At 39.0% G+C, this 26736-nt stretch overlaps 1 protein-coding gene and 1 long non-coding RNA gene across 2 annotated transcripts in view; both read left to right on the top strand.

Annotated features, from left to right (window-relative positions):
• The window catches only part of LOC124272132 (ataxin-1-like), a 126272-nt gene that overhangs the window by 74573 nt on the left and 24963 nt on the right, over positions 1 to 26736 (top strand).
• On the top strand, positions 1457 to 25627 carry LOC124272153. The gene is made up of 3 exons (XR_006897263.1): positions 1457 to 1468; positions 10422 to 10425; positions 25540 to 25627. It is a non-coding gene; the product is annotated as an uncharacterized LOC124272153 (long non-coding RNA).

Genomic DNA, 26736 nt, shown 5'->3' with positions numbered 1-26736 from the left:
TCTGTAAAAAAATTGTAATATTCACAAGAATGTGATTGTTCTGTCTAAGTAGTAGTGGCTTATAGAGCTAATATAAATAGAAGGGGGGGGGGGGGGTGCACACAGGTTGGGTGTGTGCTGAAGTTAGTCAGGGGTCAATTATTGGAGCAGAGCAGTTCATATGGCAGATATTGTAGGCCTATCTTGTATGAATGAAACCATCGGCACATGGTTTCCCATCGATGGATCAGTCTCCTTGGTATGTTGGGAACTGGAAGCCGGTTGTCTAAAGTTAACCAGTTCACCGTGACTTGTGTTCCTTTAGCATCCCGTGATGATCCAAGGATTCTTGGTTTGAATCCCAGGTGCTTCCTGATTATGATCACGTGGTTCCAGCACCATAGCCATGTTAGTGGGATTATTATCTTTGGTTTCTCAGGACAGTACCAATCTTGGCTGGATTGTAATCTTTGTTTTATCGACAAGGAGCCTTCAATTCTGCACAAGCATCTCTCAGCACTTTGGTTTCTCAGCAGTGTTGTTTGGATTATAATGCTTGGTAGCTTAGCGCAGTACCCATGTTGGTTGAATTATAATACTTGGTAGCTTAGCGCAGTACCCATGTTGGTTGAATTATAATACTTGGTATCTTAGTGCAGTACCCATGTTGGTTGAATTATAATACTTGGTATCTTAGTGCAGTACCCATGTTGGTTGAATTATAATACTTGGTATCTTAGTGCAGTACCCATGTTGGTTGAATTATAATACTTGGTATCTTAGTGCAGTACCCATGTTGGTTGAATTATAATACTTGGTATCTTAGTGCAGTACCCATGTTGGTTGAATTATAATACTTGGTATCTTAGCGCAGTACCCATGTTGGTTGAATTATAATACTTGGTATCTTAGTGCAGTACCCATGTTGGTTGAATTATAATACTTGGTATCTTAGCGTAGTACCTATGTTGGTTGAATTATAATACTTAGTATCTTAAGCGCAGTACCCATGCTGGTTGAGTTTCATCAAATATCGAACATGACAGTTTTCCTGCTATTTAAAGGCACACATGTAGTGATATAACTGAAGTACCTGTCAAAACCCACACAGCTAACACCAATATAGATATCTGCTAGTGGATGCTCACTCTATCAACCACTGGTTTGCCTGCTCAAGGCCTTACATACAGGAACATCTGACTTAATGTTACAGGCTCTGAATTAGGTGGATAACAAGAATCTCACAATAACTTGTTTATTTGCCCCGAACATTGACAGTTGTTTAATTGAAGCTGGGTTGGTCATGATATAATGAACAGGAAGCCATTTATTATTGTGTCATGAAAACATATTGACCTTGAAGAAATAGTTGATACATAATACACCTCCAGGCCCTTTACTGGCAACCACCGACACGATACGGCTATATGTGGATCCTCATTAGATAGCGATACCATTGAGCACAGGATTGGCTATAACAACATTGACAGTGAAACACTTGAAGTATTGGATGCTGTCGTCATCGCAGTGCACCAAGCATAACAATCAGCTGATAACAACGTGGAGTACGGAGGCTGTGTGTGACAAGGCAGCCTTTACAACCATTGTGTCACGGCAAGCTGTACACACATGCCCGTAACCTACATATGTCGGTTGTATACGCATAGCGGTATATTATAATAATATATATATATTGGTTGTTCCAGGTCAGTCAGCAGGACACATACGTGGCTGAAGATTTTAGTCAAATAGTTTAGTGCTTCAGATCACGTCCTCATGATGAAGTGTGTGGACATTTCATGGCCGTTAAATTACCATGATGTTATATATAAAGGTACAGTTTGAAAGCTGTGCTGTTCATTAGCTCAGATGTGATGTTTATGTCAGTGGCGCCATGTCACCCTACTGTCCTCGAGTCACAATGTACTTAGTGCGTAAAGTGTCGTCTGTTGATCAGCTACATGTTCTCCCTGCTGTCGCACTCACTCACTCACTCACCTACCCACTCACTCACTCACTCATCAACTCACTCACTCACTCAGTCATCCACTCACTCATCCATTCATCCACTCACTCATCAACTCACTCACTCACTCACCTACCCACTCACTCATCCACTCACTCACTCATCCACTCGCTCATCCATTCAATCACCCATTCTCTCACTTATCCATCCATTCACTCACTCATCTATCTAATGCTTAGCCCTTGAATGTATGTAATATTGATAGTAGAGGATAAGCCCATTAAACCTGAAAAGTGAGTTGGGAGATTCAGAACCTGAGGAAATCTAGACTTGTTTCATTTAGAGCTTCAGCATTGCAGGGAGGGCTGGGCAGTAGGGAAAATAATGTGGTTCAGGGACTGAGAGACAGACTACCATCCACTCATCCACTGGCTAGTGTCCATGTGAAAGTATATTCTTCTTCCTGCATTTAACTGGATATGAGTGATTGAGAAGTCTGTACACCTACTAACAGTCAAACACACAACACTTGTAATGTATTGTACGGCAAAGTGGTCAGGCTTGCTGACTTGGTTGATGCATGGCATAGCATCCCAATTACATGCTCATGATGTCAGCCACTGAAAAGTCTGTTCCAGATTCAATTATTTACAGAATGCAGGCATAGAAATACACAATGCCATTTAGAAAGTGGTCAAATGTAACATATGCTATTTGGGGATTACACTTTTTCAGTAAAGTACAGATTCTAGTACTTTTGTTGGGTTGGGTCCCATCCAGGAATCGAATTCACACCTTCAGTCAGGCAGCTGATTGCCAGCACACAAAAGTAGTGTCTGTACCTTACTGAGAAAGGGTAATTCCATATAACATATGTTACGCCATCATGTAGTCTGAATATTCCTGTGCAGAGTGTCAAACAGCAAACAGATATCCCACTGTTAATCTTAGGCAAGTGAGTATGCCTCTGTTCACCAAGTAGAAAATAGGTACCCAGTGGGATAAGTCATGTGACTATTAACCTTCTAGCACCTCACAGGCAGCTTGGGTTATCCGGAGTAATAATGATAATGTCCAGCAAGCAGCTAGACAGATGGATACAAAGCGCTATAGATGTGAATGATTGTTATTATTGTTATTATTCATTAACAAATATACAGCACGAATCTTTATGGAGTAAAGATACACAGCTCATCAATGAGGTCAACTTGTTCAGTATTGATCCTTTGGCAAGTTATTGGTGATGCAAAAGCAACTTTTTAAGGGACTAATATTAGTGTGTCATGTTACCCAAACAACAAACTAACAAGAGGTGGTATATCAGTGATTCCTTTCAAAATGGCCACCCTCAGTCAGAAATACAGTGTTACGAAGTCAGCGAAAACCTCAGTGGGCGCATACGTCTTGTATCATCATGACAAAGAACACATTCAGAACTTTCGTTTGTGGAATAATTGATTTGAGATTCAATAAATTAATGGTTCTTTGTGACATTTTTTCTTTGAAAGATGAGAACTATCAACACATTAAACTGAAATATTAAATCAATCTTGGCTTTAGAAGTAGGTTAATGATTAAGGTAGTTTATCTAAAAACAAGAAAACTGAAGAATGAGCAGGATTGAATGCGATGATATCCCGGATGATGCATGAATATTGGGCTGTGAAGATAAAGCATTGACTGGTAATTCAACAGTTACTTCATAGTGTGAGATTGTGAGTGTGAGTCACTAAGGCCATACAGTCAGACCTGATGAGGATGTAGTCCTACAAGGAAGTCACTGGGACACAACCATTTGATATGTGGACATTAAAACTGGGGCTGTGACTTGTTTGATCTGAATCATAGCAAACTGAAAATGTTGGAATCTTTGGTGTAGCTGAGTGATGAAAGATGGAGATATCTTATCATATGCTGATTTCTTCTCTTCTCCCATATCTCCTCCCTTCCCCCCCATTCCAACACCCCCTCCCCTCTTCTTTCCTTCTTTTCGCCTTCCTTCTAATTCTCTTCCTCCTTCGTCTTTCCTTCCCTTTCTTCCTCCCTTTTTCCTCTTTCTATCTCCCTCTCGTCCTCCCTCTCTCCTTCCTTCTTCCTCCCTCTCTCTTTTTCTCTATCTTCTCTCTCCCTCTCCTTTCTCCTCCCTTTCTCTTTCTCCTCTCTCCTCCCGCCCTCCTTTCTCTATCTCTCTCTCCTCCCCCTTTCCTTCTCTCTCCCTCTCCTCCTTCCTCCCTCCCTCCAAGTTGATGAGGGAATGAAGTGTAGGTGATTGTTTTATGTGCTCTGGGGTCAGTGAAAGAGACTAGGCCCAGTGGTCAGTGAGGGGTCAGGTAAACATGTTGCCCCAGACAGCTAGCAGACTTCTGTGTGCAAGCCACACATGGAACACACCTCTGCAAACACGAGCCTTTTGCTCCAGAAAATGCTTTCTTTGAGTTCAGTGGCCAATGCTTAATGATGAATGAAGCCGACATATGTACATTGGACATATATTTAAATGAAATATGGCAAAATAACCCCAGAAAAGTCAAGTGATTTGAAAAGAAATTGGTCCATTGGCTAAGTGTAGTAGTTTAGTAGGCTAGTGGTCTGGACAGAGGTCCACCTCTAGGTGCAATGGGCTTTACCATGGTGTTATTTCACTATCAACATGAGTGTGTATGTGTGACTGCTGAAACTTGTCGTGTCTTAATAGTACAAGCCCACAGATACCATAGGGCAGTGTGACATAGATATTCAGCTCAAACAGTCCTTGTTTTATACCTCAGTGCTCTGCACCAGTCAGGATAGTAACAAGTTCTGTGTTCTGACATCTTATGGTACCGAATCATCCAACAGGACACAAGATTGAACCACTGACCTGCCTCTCTCCAGGAAAACACTCCATCCACAAGACCCTAGATGTGGTCTGATTGGCGTATTGGATACAATATGCTAGGCACCATGAGGATATGGGTTAGAATTGGTCTTCAGTGACCCCTGCTTGTTGTAAGAGGCGACTAACAGGATCGGGTTGTCAGGCTAAATGTCTTGGTTGACACATGTTATCGGTTCCCAATTGTGTTGATAGATGCTCATGATGTTGATTACTGGATTGTCTGGCCCAGACTCGATTATTTACAGAAAAAAATCCCAACAATATGTTAGAATTTGAGTTTGAGCCTTTGCATGTATCTTAGATTGTTGTTTTGTTCAAGTCGAGCTCATTAAACTGCATTTATTAAAAATAATATGAAACATGACAACATTGATGAGACACCCTATTCTCAGAAAATGGAAGTACTACATTTAGCAGTTTGCACCTAATAACCCTTACAATATTGATTCTGTAAGGTGGTCTAAATAAATATGTACAAGTACCTCTTAAAAATACTAAACAGGGAAAGTTTATAAACAAAATCTGTATTAGTTGATGATTGCCATGTTTCTGAACTCTGACAATGTGCTGAATTATTCAATATGTGATTGTGTTGTGCAACTAGTTATTCATTACTCTGCATGTGGGAAAGCGTTGAAAGGATCTCAAATGCCAGAGAGTCAAGGAAACAATGGACCTATGTAATACCTTGAAGGAATTATGCCGTGTTCTATTGATCCCATGTAGAAAGATAGCCTGCACCAATTTCATTTCTTAATATATTTATATTTTCTCAGCTAAGATGCTGGAGTCAATAAAATAAATAAAAAGGGGTTTAATGACTAAGAAAACAACTGAAGTTTGAAAGTAGTAACAAACAACCTTATGTTTTCATTTTTGATCATATTTTACTATCAATCAATTGTAAGGTTAGAGAAATTTATATTTGTTCTACAGGTCCACTTGTCACTTTATTTAGCTTTTCTCTAAAAATAGCCATTGTGTAACCGGAAATAATTGTGACTAATGACAGTTATGTAACATACAGTTAAATATATATTGATGTTTAAACTGTTATCGCCCAGTATATATACCCAAAAATATATATGATGCCCCCAAATGGCATAGTATATACACAAACAAATACAATAACAAGCACAATCCAGTATTTGATAGGGACACCCCCACCCTCCCCCATCACTTTTTCTACGCTGCATGCTCTCTGCTCTGTAATAGAAATAGAAAGAATGACGCTAATTCAGCCTGAAGGTTTTTGTTTCATTTTCCCTGAAAATAGGTTTTTAGTACCACACCTAAAATATTTTATGACAGGTTTATTTGAACAAAATGCATTTCAATATTACACAGCTTTAACTTTGTAACATTTGTTCACAATATAAGCTGAAGCATCAAAGTGTTGTGTCATTCTGTTGTGTCGTTCTTGTGTTTATTATTTATTTTACAAAATGTCATTGTGATCTGTTTATTATTGATGTTATGGTGAAGAAGAAAAATATTTTGACTGTGACAGATGATTAGCAAAATTTCATGAGAGCCTTTATGGCGGCTACATATAATGATTTCTATAGATGTTTTTTGCACCAATAATATGAAAATTGAATGAATGTATCTGTGTACGTGATTCAAGTTGTGGTTGGAAAACCTATTCTGGTTACAGCTGTTTTGAAGCATGAATAATTCAATCAGTATCAAAGCTCAAAAGAGAAAACAACTAAAACAATATTTTCGTCATTCAGAAACTAGATTCCAACTGTTTTCAGCAAGTACATGTATCTGGTTTGATTATAAACTGTACTATTTTGTGTGTGTGATGCCATAACTGTGTACTCTGTACAGTGCAGTGTACATGTGTCCTGTAGGTGGTCTTAGTACCAGGAAATCATAACTCCCTTACTTTAACATTAGCTTCTGATTGTTGTCACCATGAAGACTCTCATACTTTAACATTAGCTTCTGATTGTTGTCACCATGAAGACTCTCATACTTTAACATTAGCTTCTGATTGTTGTCACCATGAAGACTCTCATACTTTAACATTAGCTTCTGATTGTTGTCACCATGAAGACTCTCATACTTTAACATTAGCTTCTGATTGTTGTCACCATGAAGACTCTCATACTTTAACATTAGCTTCTGATTGTTGTCACCTTCTGATTGTTGTCACCATGAAGACTCTCTTACTTTAACATTAGCTTCTGATTGTTGTCACCATGAAGACTCTCATACTTTAACATTAGCTTCTGATTGTTGTCACCATGAAGACTCTCATACTTTAACATTAGCTTCTGATTGTTGTCACCATGAAGACTCTCATACTTTAACATTAGCTTCTGATTGTTGTCACCATGAAGACTCTCATACTTTAACATTAGCTTCTGATTGTTGTCACCATGAAGACTCTCATACTTTAACATTAGCTTCTGATTGTTGTCACCATGAAGACTCTCATACTTTAACATTAGCTTCTGATTGTTGTCACCATGAAGACTCTCATACTTTAACATTAGCTTCTGATTGTTGTCACCATGAAGACTCTCATACTTTAACATTAGCTTCTGATAGTTGTCGGGCAGTGGGGTAGCCTAATGGTTAAAGTGTTGGCTCGTCACGCCGAAGACCCGGGTTCGAATCCCCACATGGGCACAATGTGTGAAGCCCATTTCTGGTGTCCCCTGCCGTGATGTTGCTGGAATATTGCTAAAAGCGGCGTAAAAACCAAACTCAGTCAGTCAGTCTGATAGTTGTCACCATGAAGACTTTCATACTTTAACATTAGCTTCTCATAGTTGTCAACATGAAGACTCCCATACGCTGACATTAGCTTCTGATAGTGCCCCAACTTCTATTTACCTATTAAAGAAGAAAACTTTCACACTTAAAGTTGACTTCCAATAGTTGTCACCTCAAGACTCTCATCCTTAATCGTGTTAAGCCCATTTTCTGGTGTCCCCTGCCGTGATATTGTTGGAATATTGCTAAAAGCAGCGTAAAACTAAACTCAGTCAGTCAGTCAGTCATCCTTAATCTCGGCATCTAATAGTTGTCACCCCAAAGACTGCCCTTCTTTAACACTGACTTACTTAATAAGCTCTTGGATTCCTATATTTAACTGCTGTTGACTATGTACTATGTTTAATTACTTTACATCCATGGACGTATCATTCCCTACAGACTTAGGGCATTGAGCTGGCTTCAATAGTGCACATGAACCTTATGGAAAACTTCATATTTATCTGTGTCTTAGGTAAGATTCAGAACTCATGACTACATTATCAGTATATTAACATAACAGCTATTCTTTCCTGGGGCAAAAACTTTGTCCCAATAATGTCTCATGTTCTCGACACATTACTTAAAGGCACAATGTCACACATTTTCGACTATATTTTGGCCTATGTTATATATATTGGGGCACATGCACTCACTTTAGCTTCCTAGTGATGCAATAAAAGACTTATTATCCCTTACGACTTGCCTGAAATTGATAAACGAAACTTCGAGGCAGACAGCTTCCCCAAAAAGAACACTTGCCAAAATATGAAATGTAAACAATCATTCATTTCAAAACTGTCGCAGTGTTGTCAGTGTTTGCCGTACTGGTTTCAATCACAAGGGACATAACTTTATCGGGTTCGCTTGAAATAATTTTTGGCCGATAGAGGGCGCGAGAGTTGATTTAATGCAATGCTGCATTAATTCATTTGAACTTTTTAATTTAATATTGTAATCTAAATACATAATTTGGGGGGGGGAATAAATTATATATTAGTTTACCTGAGGGCTGATAGCATTATTGAGAGAAATGCATTATGTATTTTTAGAGAAGTGTGGTGTGACATTGTGCCTTTAAAGTAAACAAAATTTAGTATTGGTAGGTCATGCATAACATGCATTTTTAAATCATTTAGTGAAAAAAGCTGTTAAAGCAAGTTGCAGGTCAGACTTGTGCAAGCTAGATAATGAACTAAAGTGGAGACTCACGACAACCTGTTAAGTCAGCTGGGTTTTGTGTCTCAGTTGTTAGAATGTAGGTCGAGTCCTTGCCTAGGTGTGTTGATAGCATTTCGAAACTAGTTTCTTCACCATATCGTTATGGTAGAGTAACATCAGGTTGGATCAAAGAAATATTTTATGAATACATTTTGATTGCATTGAATGTTGACAGAACCAAGTGTTTTGTGGACTGGTTTGACCTTGAGGTTCAGCAGCCATTAAGCAGTCAGTCAGTCAGTCACACTGCAAGCTAGGACACCCATGGACTTACACCAGTCTCTAAACCAATAATCATTAGTTTAAGTCCTGATAGGGCGGTAGGGTAGCCTAGTGGTTAACGTGTTCGCTCATCACTCCGAAGACCCGGATTTGATTCCCAACATGGGTACAATGTGTGCAGCCCATTTCTGGTGGTCATCGCCTTGATATTGCCAGAATATTTCTAAAAGCGGCGTAAAACCATAGTCACTCAATTAAATCCTGACGTCTAGATTACATAAATAATGAGGACAAGTTGCCCCCTGTATAAGATAGGCATCCTTGTCCTGTCTGCTTATCTAGACTTGCATCTTTAAAGAATAGAATTAGTTTACATCCATGGATTTATCATCCAGTGCAGACTTAGAGTAAGGCTAGGAATATTGTGGCAATTGTTATTGTGGCCGAGAACTATTCCTGTGGCACTCTAGCCATTCCGCTTGCTTGCTTTACTAAGGGATGGTACATTCCTCATGGAGACACACTCGAGTTGTTCCCAGTCACGAAGGATGTGTAGGTAGTGTTTGCTTGTTTTTAAATGCAGCAGTCAGCACTATGCCAGCTATGTGAAACTGGCTTGTAAATATCTCGGAGTGGAACATTCAAACCAGTGATTGATGTAATGAGCAGTTTAGTTTTATGCCGCTTTTAGCAATATTCTAGCAATATCATGGCTGGGGACACCAAGGATAAATTTGCAATTTTTTAGAAGGGTACCGGTGCCACTGGACACCAGACAGATAATTTAGGTGAAAATATTCTACCCTTGCCTTTGATATTCACCAGAAATAGGCTTCACACATTGTACCCATGTGGGGAATCGAACCTGGGTCTTTGGTGTGACAAGCGAACGCTTTAACCACTAGGCTACCCACCGTGCCAGTTTATGATGACATACAGTCAACCACGCTACCAAGTCTAAACAAGTGAGTGAGTGAGTATAGTTTTACGCCGCACTCAGCAATATTCCAGCTCTTTGGCGGAAACAAGTAAGTGAGTATTGTGGAACGCTGCATCAGTAATGCTGATCAAACAATTAATTAAATATTTCAAGACATCAATATTGCATTATCTTTTCTTCAATTATGCTTCACATACATCTGTGTTATTAGCAGTGATGAAACATGATTCATTTTTTTTCGTTTTATTTAGATTAACATTTTCTTTATCTCTGTCTCCAGTCATGATCTTCAAACCAATAAAAACTTAATTTCTACATGTTGGTAGTGCTGGTGGATGCACTGTTAATATATATGTCAGTAACACATTCATTGCTTACTGGTTACATATACTGACACCATGTTTAGTCCTAGTTGCAAAGCCTAGGTGCATATACTTTCATAACAGAACTGTGCACGTCATATTGCAGACATGTACGTGATGGGGAGAAATTAATGTATTGCTGATAGCATTGCTACAGGGAGTGAACAGATCCTTACACAAACATGTTCCGAAATCCTGTACCATAGTGTTGGGAATTGGTTGAAATCTCACAATTGATAATTGGTTCATTACTAATCATCGAAAAAAAATTGGTTAGCACATTTTTCAGATTTTCCTATTCAGGTTGTTGTTGTTGGTTTTTGTTTTGTTTTTTTGTTTTCATTTAGAATTGCGTAAATTTCACATCCAATGTAAAATTATGCAAATTGCTAATTTAAAGTGATGACTAAATTATCATGAACATAACTTTCCCAGAATCTTCAAGAAATATTCAGTCATGACTTTTCTGTAAGTGAAGAGAGTTTTCTAAGAATTAAACATGTTTTCAGACCCTGACAACTTCTAAGATAGTTTCCATTGTCAAGTGTTTCAAACACTAAAACAGTAGGTCCAAAATTGTTTGTGTTCGATTATGAGAAAATGTGATCAATTGCTTGGTCGTTTGGTCACTGCGGCCAGTCTTCAATTATTTCAATTATTTGGAACACCACTACTGTACCAGCCTCAGCAGTGGTCAGTACTTTGAATATTTAGGGTTATGAGGACCCATTGGGATCCAGGATATAGAACTGACCCATAGTAACCTATGTTGGTTGTAAGAGTTGACTAAATGGATCAGGTGGTTGGGCATGGTGTCATCAGAGCCTGACACCATGGATCGTTACTTGCAACATCGACCACTGGGTTGTCTTTCTCAGACTTTTTGTTTTCAGGATTCTATCATACAGCTGGAATATTTGGTCAGTGCAGCATGAACCCCAAAACAAAGAAACCTTGACTTCCATGTTTACTTTCAAGCTCTACCCAGTCTGTGACGTTGGTCATTAACCTGTAGCCAAGTTTAGTAAATCTCATTCAGCCCATTTTTATCAGATGGTGCTCGTCCACATGTTAAATGAAAAAGCTACTAAATTAGTGCCAAGATACAAGCACAATCTTGGAAACTTAAAACCTTTGGGAACATACAGGTTATCATGCGAATTTGTTTTGGGATGGTTTATGTCCTGCATTAGGAATAAACGTTGTATTTAGCTAGCCTTCATGAGCTAAAAACATAATGTTTACTCCTAATGCAGGATATTAACCATCCCAAAACAAACGAGTGTGATAACCTATTTATCATACAGTGTCATTCTTACTTTATAATTTTTATAAATGCATTTTTAATTACCACAAATCATGAAACTAAACTTCGTGGAATGTGCACAGATATCTGTGACATCTCAAATATGTGCGTAAGTAATATGTTACATCACAAGCTTCGTGACACAATTTTCTACTGATCACTCAGTTGACTGCCTTAGGTCATCCAGTTCCCAGTAAGTTTTTATGTTAAAGCAGGTATTGTTGTCAACAAATCATAGCTTACGTTTGAAAAATAACAACAAATTTGTGTGGAACTTCAGAAAGCTTAAATAAACCTTTTGAACAACAAATACACTTTGTAAGCCTATGAATTTCTATCTTCGCTTCGTAATCCACTCCAACTATTATTACCAGACATGAATTTTGTTGAATCAAAACACTGGCTGTACCGTAACCATGGCTGTCAATCCGGACACGATCGCAGATAGATGGGCATGATGCCATGTTTGTTTACACTGTGAAAGTAGTCCCTAAAATTTGCATATGACCTCTCTAATTTGCATCGATATCTGTATATGACTCCAAGGGATACAGAACATATCCGTTGGCTGTATCCTGCTCAATGCTATCCATTATATGATAAACACTGATATCCAGCCTGGATTTCTCCATGTAAAAAAAAAGAAAAGTTCAATTGGCTCTTGTTGTAGATCAAAAAGACATTTTAATATATTTTATTAAACCTACTGATACTTTTCTGAGACTTAGTTTTCTGAGTGTTTAAGTGATTGGGTATATGTTTCCATTCCATCCATGTCAAGGTAGAAGTGGGAGTAAGGTTTAATACTGCTTTTAGCAATATTCCAGGAATATGACGCAAGGGTATACCAGAAATAGGCTTCATACGTTCGTAACGTTGTACCCATGTGGGGAATCAAACTCTGGTTTTCGGCGTGACGAGCGAAATCTTTAACGATCAGGATGAAGAAAACGTGTTAATGCTTCACCCAGTGCATCCTGCCCTGATCTTAGATGTCTGAGTGAGTGAGTGAGTGAGTGTACTTTTATGCTGCTTTTAGCAATATTCCAGCAATATCACGGTGGGGGACACCAGAAATGGGCTTCACACATTGTACCCATATGGGGAATCGAACCTGGGTCTTTGGCATGACGAGCCAACGCTTTAACCACTAGGCTACCCCGCCGCGCCCTGAGATGTCTGCACTGACACCATGACTCTTAACAGTGCCACAAGTACATTTCTTTGTAGGTATTCCTGAAAGAGCGTTTATCTTGTGTAGGATCTAAATATTATTGTCAACATGACGGGTGGATAGGATGTTCGAACAAACAGTATGGTGTCTGTATGACCACTCCCATCAGTGATCCTGTTTTATGGGTAGATATTTACATTACAAATTACTCTCCACGGTTCAGTAATACAATGCCTATGTAGCCTGGAGCAGAACAAGTACCCCAAACCCTTGGCTGTAAAATTAGGATTGGTTGGTTACAGTGCATAGGTAGGTATCCTTGAAAAGTTCAAAGAGCCTCAGGCTTGTTGTGAGAATAGAATGAGGATTGGTTGGTTACAGTGTATAGATATGTATCCTTGAAAAGGTCAAAGAGCCTCAGGCTTGTTGTGAGAATAGAATGAGGATTGGTTGGTTAAAGAGTATAGGTAGGTATCCTAGAAATGTTCAAAGAACCTCAGGCTTGTTGTGAGAAGAGAATGAGGATTGGTTGGTTGGTTAAAGAGTATAGGTATGTATCCTAGAAATGTTCAAAGAACCTCAGGCTTGTTGTTAGAATAGAATGAGGATTGGTTGGTTACTGTGTGTGCCTTGCTGATATCATGACACGATACCCTATTGAGGACCATTCCTCATACTACCCATCACTGGTTTGTCTGACCCAGACTTGATTATTTACATGTCTTAACCGAGGACATATCTTCTCATAAAGGTTCGACAGCCTCCATGGTGTAGTGGTTAGAGCGTCCGCCCGGAGAGCGGAAAGTCGCAGGTGCGATCCCTGACCGTGTCATACCAAAAGACATTAAAATATGGTACTTGTTGGTCCCTGCCTGGCGCTCGGCATTAATGGGTACAACAAGGACTGGTCGGCTCGGAGTCAGTATAATGTGTCTGAGTGGGGTATTCATGCTTCACTGCGGCATGGTATCTCAGTGGGCTAGCACTATAAAACCAGCTTCAGTCTGGGCTAGTACAAGCAGCCGCACATACACATACACACGCATGCACGTCGTCATATGAGCGAAATATTCTCAAGCACAACGTTAAACCCAATTTCACCTCACCTCACCTCATAAAGGTTCAACCAGTAAACTCTGACTCCCTTTGATTCCTTTTCTTGCCTCCTTCAACCCATAGTATTGCTCTACTAAATACTAACTTGAAAATAAGCTTCGTTACTATTGAGCTAATAATGATTGATTCCTCACATGTAAATTGCCAGGTGTACAAAACTTTAGGAACTTGAAAGTAGTGCACACCCTGTCTTGTCTCACACAATGTATAAGCTCATTCAGCTTGTAGAATTTGTACACCTTCCTACACTCTTAAAGTTGGTGAGGATATACCTAGATATTATATTTATGTTTGCTGACAAGCAAAGTCTTTCTTTCTGCATCATTGTCCAAATGTCTATTACCTTTCCACCGCTCATTATATACAGTGTTTAGTGATTAGGTTATGCTTGTCGTAACCCTCATACTGAAAGTTATCTTAGGGCTCGGAACACAACAGGAACAAATCTCAAGGGCTGTGGTAATTTTGACCCGACAGTATGGACAAAATGGTCAGTGTTATGGACCTTTTTCAGAAAACAAACTAAGGATGTCTTTTTGATATATTGTCTCCTGACTTTTCATAGTATTAGAACTATACTCAGATTTCTACTGTTTGAGGTCCTTGTTTGAGAGCATGTTGAATCTTTGACCTTTTCATTTGGACAGACATATGGAAGGGTCAGCATCTGTTTTAGTTGATTTTTGTTATCATGTGTCAAAAGTTAAAATGATTGTCGGAAAATCTGGACCGACTGTTAAAAGCATGGTTACAAATAGTGTACTTTTATTGCTGGTACAACTACGGATATATGAAAGGGTCATGAATAATTAATTTCTTCACAGACACAATGTGGCTTATTATTGACTTCATGTTACAAGTTGCACTTGACTTGACAAATGACAAGAATAAGGTTTGATTTTGAAGCAAGCCAACCAATCTGAAGCTGTGGCAGGCTGTCAGCCCACGTGCAGAATGTGCGGTAAATGTCTCGCGTCACCCACACACATTACTTGAGGATGAGGTGAATTGTGAGCACAGTCCTTCCTTCCCTTTCACTGGGGCTGCACGTTACACCATTAGGAGGACATACCAGTGCACGATCACAGGGTGGGTATGTTCGTAGTACTGTGTGTAGTACTGTGTGTAGTACTGTTAATAGTACTACCAGTACTGGTCCAGCTTGTAGCCGGTCTTGTAACCGGTCCAGTCTCGTATTACACTATGCTGATTGGGAGTGGTTAACGTGTATACGTTCATTAGCTTCTTGGTTTTGAAGACAAAATATATTTATATTGTTCACTCTTTCAGTCATTTAATTGTTTTACTGAAAAGTAATATTTTTAGTTGTTTCAGCTGTAATTTAAACAATCCTAATTTTAATAAGTGTTGCTTTGTTATTTTGAGATGTTGTAACGAGAACAAAATACAACATGTAGTTATTTTGTTTGAAATGAGAAAAATGGTTATAGATCTGTTTTACAAATTGAGATATATGGTTTTATTGTAAAAAATAAGTATAAAATACTATATTTCACACAAAGTGAGATTTGTGCTTATAGTTGACAAAATGAGAAACTTTAGTGTTGAAACTAGGGTACATGGACGAATCTACATTAATGTTTATAAAGTCTCAAGTATTGATATCCTTAATGTGTCAAGTATTATTTTTTATGAAGTATCAAGTATAAATGTTTGTAAAGTATCAAGTATTAACAGTAATAAAGTATCAAGAATAAATGTTTATATAGTATCAAGTATAGACATATAGTATCAAGTATAGACATATAGTATCAAGTAATAATTTTTATAAGGTATCAAGTATAAATATTTGTAAAGTGTCGGGTACAGAAATACTGTAGACCTAAATAGTGTATCAAGCATTATTGTTTATAAAGTATTGAGTACATACCTGAAGTTATATAGTTTCACGTATAGACATTAACAGAATATGCTGTATTAATGTTAATAAAGTTTCAAGTATAAATGTTTATGAAGTATCAGACATTAGTGAAAACCATTAACATGTACTTTGTCTGCATGTTAGATTCGAAATGAACACTATTTAACGGGTGAACATGTCTTGATGTTAGTTCCTGATTAGAGTTAAGAATGATTCAAATTACTCTTCCAAGAGGGATGGCTAGCTTTTGCCTGTGACCTACACTGCTACCTCCCTGAGTCTGCAGAATTTGATGACACCCTATCAGCTGGGTCATTGCTTGTAATTCTATCTCATTTCACAATAGACGTGACTCACACTATCTGAATGGACATTTTTTGTCAATTGTGGGATATGTTGTGTGTACCTGAAAGCTGAATAACTGTTGTTCCATTGTAAGAGGAGGCTCATAAAACTGCATTGGCATGGGTGGCCTAGCGGATAATGTCGACTCATCCTAACCTTGACCTGAGTTTGAAAACTTTTTCGGTGAGGCCATTATTTAAGTCAGATTGTTATCTTGTTATTGGTGAAATGTATGACTTCAACCTTCACTCACAGTGCTTTGTCAGGTTTGTATTGTTATAACAATGCTTGTTTTAATGAAATTGATATTGAATTTGTGAGTAGCTATGGGGTGCGTAAGTACATTATGTGGTTGAATATGTCCTTTCTGGTGTTGTTAAACGTGACTACATCAGGCCATAGAAATTGTTGCCTTCGACAGGGCCCCTTAAATTGTCAGGAGTCGTTTAGTATTATCATGTCAGGTGGGAATTACTTGTAAGGTTGTGTTGAGTATTGTGCCATCACATCTTAATTAACGAAATAATTAACTGTGACAGTGATAGAGGAAATTCATGCTCATCAAGCATCTCATTGTTGATTATTGTCAACATGGGAAGTTCAAGTCTAACGTAGACCCTTGAAACAAATCTGTATATTACAGCACATGTAAGCCTGTAATTGTTGGTAAGTCTGGCCCTGTCTAACGTAGACCCTGAAACACATCTGCACATTACAGCACATGTAAGTCTGTACATTACAGCACATGTAAGGCTGTAATTGTTGGTAAGTCTGGCCCTGTCTAACGTAGACCCCTGAAACAAATCTGTATATTACAGCACATGTAAGTCTGTAATTGTTGGTAAGTCTGGCCCTGTCTAACGTAGACCCTGAAACAAATCTGTACATTACAGCACATGTAAGTCTAAGCCTGTTATTTCTTGTACTTTTGTAGAGAGCTGATGAAATTGACTTGTACCTGTGGGAAATGTGTAAAAGCAAAACATTTCAGATTTATTTGCTAAGCAAGGGAATTAACAAAGGTATTTTGTCAGCAGATATAAAATGTTACCTTTTCAGTCTGAGTTAGAGAGTTGGGTTATGCCTTACTCCAAGGCTAATACTGAATGTTGAGCCCATGGATGTATAGTAATTCTATCCTTCAAAGAGTCTGTTATTTATTATTTTTGAGAAATTATCATTTAAACTATTAATATTTACCTACAGGCTTGTGCAAGTCTAAGTTGGGCTGAACGTTGCCCGGAACAGTATTTCTGTTACACCATGGAGAGCAACAAGTAATGCAGATCTGAGACATTTACCAATTTGGAGAAACCCAACAACATGGGTATGATGAATACAAACCTACAAACATAACTGATGATAAGTGGGATTCAAACCCATAATCATAGGTTTCTGGCATGCTAAGGGACACAACTCTGTAAGTGAATTGAGGCACCTTTCAAGACTCGACCCATTCCCCTGTTCTTTCTGAATAGCTAAGTGAAAACTGAAGACTGTGTGTCACAGCTTCTACTGAATGATGGTTAATCTTTGTAAGGGGCAGAAATTTAAAGATTCCAGATTAAGGGGTTCAGCTGTATGAAGGTAAATCTGTAACTGATGTGTGGAAATGAAAGGTTCTGTTATACCACTCTATGAGGTTGAACGGGATGGTATAGTGGAAAAGTTAGGTTCCTAGCAAGGAAGTTACATTGTTTCAGGCTGGATCAGTAGAGCTTAGTGGAAATGATAGGTTCTGTTTTAAGGAGGTTAATTGTAGGAAGGTGAAGTTACGGGCCTGATTGTTTTGAATGAAGGAGTCTATCAGTAAGGTAAAGACACTGGTGTTGAACTGCTGTTGACCTCCTGTCGGTGTAAGACTGCAGCCAACAACAAACACGTGAACAGACGAGGCGTATTGATCAATGACTGGGATGATATTGACCGTTACACCTGCTGACCGTTGTCTTTGCTGCTCGTGTCCCAATACCACCTACTTCTTCAGCTCATTTAGCTGGCCACAGTACAGATACATCATCACCAGTGCTGGGTATCATGTTGCCCATGCCTTGTTGTGTGCTCCAGGAGACAATGGAGTCGTGGTTGTGATGACGATGTTGTAATGACGTTGTTGCTGAGGCTGTGAAGGGATCTTATTACAGCATCTGCTTCTTTTGTTGAAAGCTAGAGGTGCCACATCCATTTACACGTGAAGGAAATTGACATTTCATGAATAATAATGTTTTGTTAAAGGAACAGACTGGCTTATCTTTAGTTCTATATCTGATTCATGTTCCAGTGAGTAGGTTGATATGTTCGTTTTGGGACTACTACGACTACTACAAACTACAGCAAATGTCAAACCACAACCCTGTCATTGAGATTACAGCTTTTTGCTGACCATCCCTTTATCCTGAAAACCTTTGATGAGTGGGAATCCTATATTTGGCTTGGTGGGGTTTCTAGGTTTAACCAAAGTTGTTAACATCTAAGACATTTGTCACTTTGGGCTTCCCAGTTTCCACCCACTTCAAGCTGATAACCTGTAACTGTTCCAGGCAGTTAGACACAAAAAACATCCTCTCCCACGCTTCCATCATTATTGTTACTATATGTACAATCACCACTCCTGTCATTAAAGCTCCACCATTGCTACTACTACCACCACTCCTGTCATTAAAGCTCCACCATTGCTACTACTACCACCACTCCTGTCATTAAAGCTCCACCATTGCTACTACTACCACCACTCCTGTCATTAAAGCTCCACCATTGCTACTACTACCACCAGTCCTGTCATTAAAGCTCCACCATTGCTACTACTACCACCAGTCCTGTCATTAAAGCTCCACCATTGCTACTACTACCACCCCTCCTGTCATTAAAGCTCCACCATTGCTACTACTACCACCACTCCTGTCATTAAAGCTCCACCATTGCTACTACTACCACCAGTCCTGTCATTAAAGCTCCACCATTGCTACTACTACCACCAGTCCTGTCATTAAAGCTCCACCATTGCTACTACTACCACCACTCCTGTCATTAAAGCTCCACCATTGCTACTACTACCACCGCTCCTGTCATTAAAGCTCCACCATTGCTACTACTACCACCACTCCTGTCTTTAAAGCTCCACCATTGCTACTACTACCACCACTCCTGTCATTAAAGCTCCACCATTGCTACTACTACCACCAGTCCTGTCATTAAAGCTCCACCATTGCTACTACTACCACCAGTCCTGTCATTAAAGCTCCACCATTGCTACTACTACCACCAGTCCTGTCATTAAAGCTCCACCATTGCTACTACTACCACCACTCCTGTCATTAAAGCTCCACCATTGCTACTACTACCACCAGTCCTGTCATTAAAGCTCCACCATTGCTACTACTACCACCACTCCTGTCATTAAAGCTCCACCATTGCTACTACTACCACCAGTCCTGTCATTAAAGCTCCACCATTGCTACTACTACCACCAGTCCTGTCATTAAAGCTCCACCATTGCTACTACTACCACTCAGTCCTGTCATTAAAGCTCCACCATTGCTACTACTACCACCAGTCCTGTCATTAAAGCTCCACCATTGCTACTACTACCACCAGTCCTGTCATTAAAGCTCCACCATTGCTACTACTACCACCACTCCTGTAATTACAGCTCCACCATTGCTACTACTACCACCAGTCCTGTCATTACAGCTCCACCATTGCTACTACTACCACCACTCCTGTCATTAAAGCTCCACCATTGCTACTACTACCACCAGTCCTGTCATTAAAGCTCCACCATTGCTACTACTACCACCACTCCTGTCATTAAAGCTCCACCATTGCTACTACTACCACCACTCCTGTTATTAAAGCTCCACCATTGCTACTACTACCACCACTCCTGTCATTAAAGCTCCACCATTGCTACTACTACCACCAGTCCTGTCATTACAGCTCCACCATTGCTACTACTACCACCAGTCCTGTCATTACAGCTCCACCATTGCTACTACTACCACCACTCCTGTCATTACAGCTCCACCATTGCTACTACTACCACCAGTCCTGTCATTAAAGCTCCACCATAGCTACTACTACCACCACTCCTGTCATTAAAGCTCCACCATTGCTACTACTACCACCAGTCCTGTCATTAAAGCTCCACCATTGCTACTACTACCACCACTCCTGTAATTACAGCTCCACCATTGCTACTACTACCACCAGTCCTGTCATTACAGCTCCACCATTGCTACTACTACTACCACAACTACCAACATCAAATCGGAATTACCACTACCACCACCAAAACACAACTACCGCTACAGTTACCACCATTAAAGCTCTATCACTGCTACTACTACTACCACAACTACCAACATCAAATCGGAATTACCACTACCACCACCCAAACACAACTACCGCTACAGTTACCACCATTAAAGCTCTACCATTGCTACTACTACTACCACAACTACCAACATCAAATCGGAATTACCACCACCACCACCCAAACACAACTACCGCTACAGTTACCACCATTAAAGCTCTACCATTGCTACTACTACTACCACAACTACCAACATCAAATCGGAATTACCACTACCACCACCAAAACACAACTACCAGCATCACATCGCAGCATTGCTACAGCCCCAGCACCTCGTACATGGCCACTACAACCACTATGGCTACAGCAGTGCTCTCACCTATTCCCTTCCTCATCTATATGTATGTTAAATCTGACATATCCACAAATAGTAGCCTTCCACAATAAATAGGTCCACAATAAATAAATGATCCCTCCACATTCCTCACACTGTAGATCAATAAACTTAATCAAATACTTTGTAGTTCAACTTGTTGAATACAAAATGAGCTTGGGAATTATTTCCTGTTCTTGGTGGGTATCTGATTCCATCCAATTCGGCAGACGTCATCGTGGGCAGCCTTCCATCAGAAGACTCACCACACAAGAGGCTGAGGGGTAGGAGTTTGTAACCACTTTCTCCCAAAAGGGTCACTGGTAATGGGTATTTTATTTCTTTGGTGTATATTGCTTTGAATACCTTCTTCAGAATACAAATAACATTGTTTAGTGGAAGTCCTACCAGTTCCATTAATAATATATAACTTGTCTGAATGGCTGAGTCTGGCTTGCAAGCTGTGAGAGGTAACTCTACTGTAGCACCAGTATCTCCAGTGAACTTGACTCCGTTCTTTTTTATATTCTAATGTGAAAGAGTTCATTCAGAATCAGCTGTGTTTGTGGAGATGTTTTGAGGCTGTTGAAGGGAAGTTACTCTGTAGGTTCGTTTTAGCTTGCTTGAAACATTTGAATGCACATGCATTTGAGTAGATGATATAGGAAGGGGATGAAAAATACATCAACCAACACAAGGTGATGAAACGGAATAAAAATACATCAGCCGTCCAACTTGTCTTTTTATTTTCAGTATTATCCTGACAATCGTAACTGATGGAGAATATGTCAGATTGAAGGTGATAAAAGTCACCTCCTCATTGACTAGATGTCTGTATTGATTTTAGTATTATTTTGGGATTTTTATACCCTGACCTAAAACAGCAAGGAATTCCGTTCATCTGAAGACATTTTGTTCGACCAGTAATTTGAAAACAAATTTGGAAAAGAGCTTCTTTGACTAAAGATGGGGTGCATTGCAAAGTTTGGTTCACATTTTCTAATTTTTTAAAGAGTTGCATCATTTTACACGTTTTGAACTTTAACAAAACCCAAGGGAATTTTTGTTCAACCAGTAACTTGAAAACATTTGAATGTATTTTTTTCAAAATTGGAGATCACCCTCCATATCTGTAGGAGAGGTGTAGTGTAAAATTATATTTTGATGTTTTTAATAAATTGAGAATGATCACAAATTACATCTCTTGTACTCAGGAAAAAAGTCCCACATGAAATTTGTTCAACTGATGACTTTACAATCATTTAATGGATTGTTTAAAGATTTGGGTAACAGCTTCTTTGTTCATAGGAAAGGTGCGGTGCAAAGTTTGATATGTTGAATTGTATTATTGAATAATCATTATTAATAATCGTTGTGAAGCTGAAGTCGGGAGTTACGGTCAGGAGCATTAGTGAACCTTGCTGACATTTATGCTTGTTTTTGTTGATTCTCTGTACACTCTAGTGCATGAGTATTAATGGCAAGGAAATCAGAAAAGTCACTTTTCCAGCATCCATTTTGCCATTAAAAGGTTTCAGTTGATAATGAGTAGTAAATGCTTCGGAGTACTAGCATGTGTGCTAATGAAGCTTTCATGTTCGTTAGTGTCGCTATCCCAATGTTAAGAGTATTTGGACGAATAGATTTGCTTCAGATGATATTCACTCTGTGTCCTCGGAGAAATTTGATGAGAAATGATTCACATGTTCAATTTACTTGGATATTCATTGGTAATGACACGGATACTGTGTGCCTTTAAAGCAATTCTTTTGTGTAACAGTTTTACCCATTTGTTCCTGAAATCACCTTAAAAAACTTCCATTCTTATACATCTTTCTGAGAGTTGCCAAATTCTGCTCCATGTTTTGAAAGTAACTTAAGTCTGTTCTTGATAGTTTTCCCAAGACAATGGTAGTCTGCATCAGTCAGTGGTAATCTGCGCCAGTCAATGGGAGCCTGGTCTAGTTTGTCACAGTCTGCATTAGTCAATGGTAGTCTGCTCCAGTTTGATATTCTATTTCAGTTAATGGTAGTCTGCAGAGGTCAATGATAGTCAACTCCTTTTTGTTGTAGTCTGCTTCAGTTTGAAGTAGTCTGCTTCTGTTTTTTGTAGTCTGCTCCAGTTTAATATAGTCTGCTCCTGTTTGATGTAGTCTGCTCCTGTTTGATGTAGTCTGCTCCAGTTTGTTGTAATCTGTTCCAGTTTGTTGTTGCAAGTTGTTAGTTATTTTGCAGGGAGTTATAAAAGAGCTGTGTTGGGGTTGATTCTAATTGTCTGTTCACCTTTCTCACAATAGCTACTGTTGAAGTTTTCATCAGTGAAATGAAAGAGTAAGCCTGGAAACAAAAATAGGAAATGTTGTTCTCTCTCAATACCTTAAGTAGTATTGTCATACAGACGTTTGGACATCTTGAACAGTCAAATAATGTTGTGATCATTATTAAACAAATTGATTATTTGCTTTGAATGAATGGTTCAATTCTATGAAGTATTGATGTGTTCATCTGGGGAATAATTTTACAAAAGAAGAGATCAGAATTGTGATTTGTTCTAAGGAAGCTGTTAATTGGTTGAATGAATGACTGAAAGCCTTGTTTTCATGAATAAAATCACCATTTCATTCATGTCTAAAATTGGTTTTGTACTTCATCTATTTCTAACGTACAAAGTACATGAAATAATGAATGACCCATGTTGGTGGTAAATACAGATATAAAGACATGTCCTAGTTTAGTTTGTAGATGCATTGTCTGTGTTGAAAGAGTTCCTGATTATAGGAAGACCTATTTTTCTCTGAAGATTTGTTTCACAAACAGCTAAATGAAGTTCCTGCTTTAATGGTATCAACCACTACAGGGTGTATTTCAGTATGTTTAAAACAATCCAGTAAAACATTGGAGCACATGATTACAAAAACTTAATAGTCATTTTGTTGATATGATGGCAAATTGTTTCTCAAAATAGCTCCCGCGTCGGTAGATTCACAGCGGGAGTTGTATAGTCGTGTGACCACAAAGAGCCAACTACTCTAAGAGGACATAGCTGACGCAAAATATATTGATTATTTCGCATACGCAAGATTAAAGAGAATCTGTCGCCGTACATGTGCGCTGAAGAGGCTCGGCCTCCCACGTGACGAGGTGGCTTGGAGTAGGTTCTCAAAGTATGACTGTCGCCTTATTCTCTGACATTTATTAAATTAGCTGACCACACGAAGAAACTGGGCATTATATGTGCGAACATAAAATATGTAATGACATTTAGTGTCATCGGTCAGAATTACCATTGGGTTGACAGGGGGTGGTATTAATCGCCGTAGGTTGTGGGTAATTACAGATATAGAATGAGATTAGTTGTGGATCGGGATGGCAAATCAATGGACCAGCATATTTCACTCTACAGCAACACCCACGATGCTTTTGTTTCTAACCGAGCCTCCAGTCATGGGATTGACATGGCCAACTTCCTGTTAATTTGTGTAGTAGAGTTATGGTGGTGGCAGCGCAAACCGTAATGATGTCGTGAGTGTGTATATATATATCTTGTGTCGTCAATGTGGGTATTTGTAGTGTCACGTCGGTGTGTGGTCAAAAAACATCAGTCGTGTGATCAATTTTGTATCTAAGGGATATTTGGCGTCACGACAGTGAGAGTGTGGGTCAAGAAACATCAGTCTTGTTTAAGTAAGTATGACTGCTTTCTTGCTGGTGTGTGAGAATTTTGTTTGTTTCTTATTTAATGCCACACACAGCAATATTCCAGCTATGTGACGGCAATCTGTAAATGATTGGGTCTGGACCAGATAATTCTTTTATTAATGTCGTGAGTATCGATTATACGCAAGTGGGGTGCAGTGACCACCCGATCCGTTAATCGCCTCTTTCGACAAGTATGGATTGTTGAAGATGTGTTCTTAACCAGAACTTCACGGGTCGGAATATTTGAAAGTGTAAGATCTTTACACAGTCTTTGATGTACTTGTTTTGAATGTAAAGCTGTTTTTCGATAAAGGGAACATGTATGAGGTATACACATATGGATGTTAGTCTAGGTTGAGGATGAAGGGTTGTGGAGTTGCTTCCCTTAGGCATCTCAGGAACCTATTGTCATGGATTCTAATCCTGGTTGGCTTGAGTGTTTCTAGGTTTGTCTATACAATATATGTGCTTGTGTGTTTCACCAAAGTAGTATTTGTCTAGGTCCTCATCACTGACAGGGGTGGTTAGGTAGCCTAGCGGTTAAAGCGTTCGTTCATCACACCAAAGACCCAGGTTGGATTCCCCACATGGGTAAAATGCGTGAAGCCCATTTCTGGTGTCCCCCACCATGATATTGCTGGAATATTGCTAAAAGCGGTGTAAGAACAGGTTACTGTCCATGTATTAAGAATTGAATTGACAGAAATTCCACAAAAGATACCTTTTTGGCACCTGATAGAGATAAGCGTTGTGTTTCAGTAACAAGAATTCTCTTTGTGGTGCCGCAAAGCTTTATGGCATAGTACTTAGGGATGCAGAATATTTTTCTTTCCAAGAGTAACTTTTTTGTTCTAATTATTCTTTTGTCTCTTTCTGCTGCTAAAATGGGGCTTCAGTAGTCATAGTGATGAATGAGTATGAATAATGTTGCCTGGCAACTAATGGCTAGGAGTTTTGCTCACAGCGTTAACCACTCATTTGATGATATAGGCCAGTCTTGGTTAGGCCAGACCACTTTTATTTCTTCTTACAGATTTTTGTACTAAAAAAACCTAAAGGCAGGAGGGAAGAAAAATAAAAATAGATAAATGCTAAAAGTATTTTACTTTTGGAAATTTATAAAGTGTATATGGGGCAAAACACAATCTAAAAGAAACCTCTTTTCTTGTAAATTTACATTTTTGACCAATAAAACCCCCAAAACATTAGGATTTTATTTTTAGAGCAGGGAAATTTTTTTTACTTTTATTTTGTTTCTTATTCTTGATAATATACGACAGGTGGATCCGTAAAACAAGAAATAAAATTGGTCTGGCCTTACTCTAGAATTACAGGCATTATTCACACTGGTGTCTGATGATTCAAGAGACAATGTAATAATATATGTAAATTTGGTGAAGGGGTATGGTTTGCTTGTAATTACCAAATCATTTCCACCTTGTATTTGTCTGCAACATTAGAAACCATTAATGTTTTGAGCAGTTTTTCAGTTTGTTTCTTGTGCGAAGTATGTTTAATTTCAACAAACTTAATATAAAGATAATCTCACTCACATTGACTTTTATTTGAACAACAGCATGAAGCTTGTATTTGATAGCATGCTTCTTTATGTAGTTATTGACATCCTAGAACCAATATATTGTAGCTTGTCACAATGGACATCCTGGTGTATGAGGGACGGATGCAGAAAACCAGGCTTTCATGCTGAATATGCACTGTATAGGTACTAGTTGAAGCAATCGATAAGTCGACAGCTATAGCTGTGTGTATGTACAGCCAACAAATACTCTTCCACTTGCTGCCATTGTCGGTGAATGTAAATCATTTGGACTTTATGAATTGATTTTTTTCTAGCACATTCATGAAGGAATAAGTGAACCGCCCATAGTTGTGTATATACAAAGATGTACTTTGGGCTGGTCCGGCTTGAAGCATGAATGGATGGTGCACTGACGAAGCTAGGAGATCGATTCGGGTTTTATGTAGTCAGCAATATCTAAAGGTAGTGGTGTACAAAGTGTAATTGCACCAAGCCAAGTTCCCTTGAGCGTTTGTGGCGCTGTGACTATCAAAAGTCAGTGATAATGGTTATTGGAATTATCGACAGTCGTCCTATGATCACTTTGTGGAAACAGATCTTGATCAACAGACAAGTTGATGGCTGGCAAGAGATGAACCGTGTTGTGGTTGAA

The sequence above is a fragment of the Haliotis rubra genome, unplaced genomic scaffold, assembly GCF_003918875.1.
Source record: "Haliotis rubra isolate DU_JTF1 unplaced genomic scaffold, ASM391887v1 Scf103, whole genome shotgun sequence".
Lineage (NCBI taxonomy): Eukaryota > Metazoa > Mollusca > Gastropoda > Lepetellida > Haliotidae > Haliotis > Haliotis rubra.
Note: the sequence above shows the minus strand (reverse complement) of the source record. Positions and strands in the feature narration are given on the sequence as shown.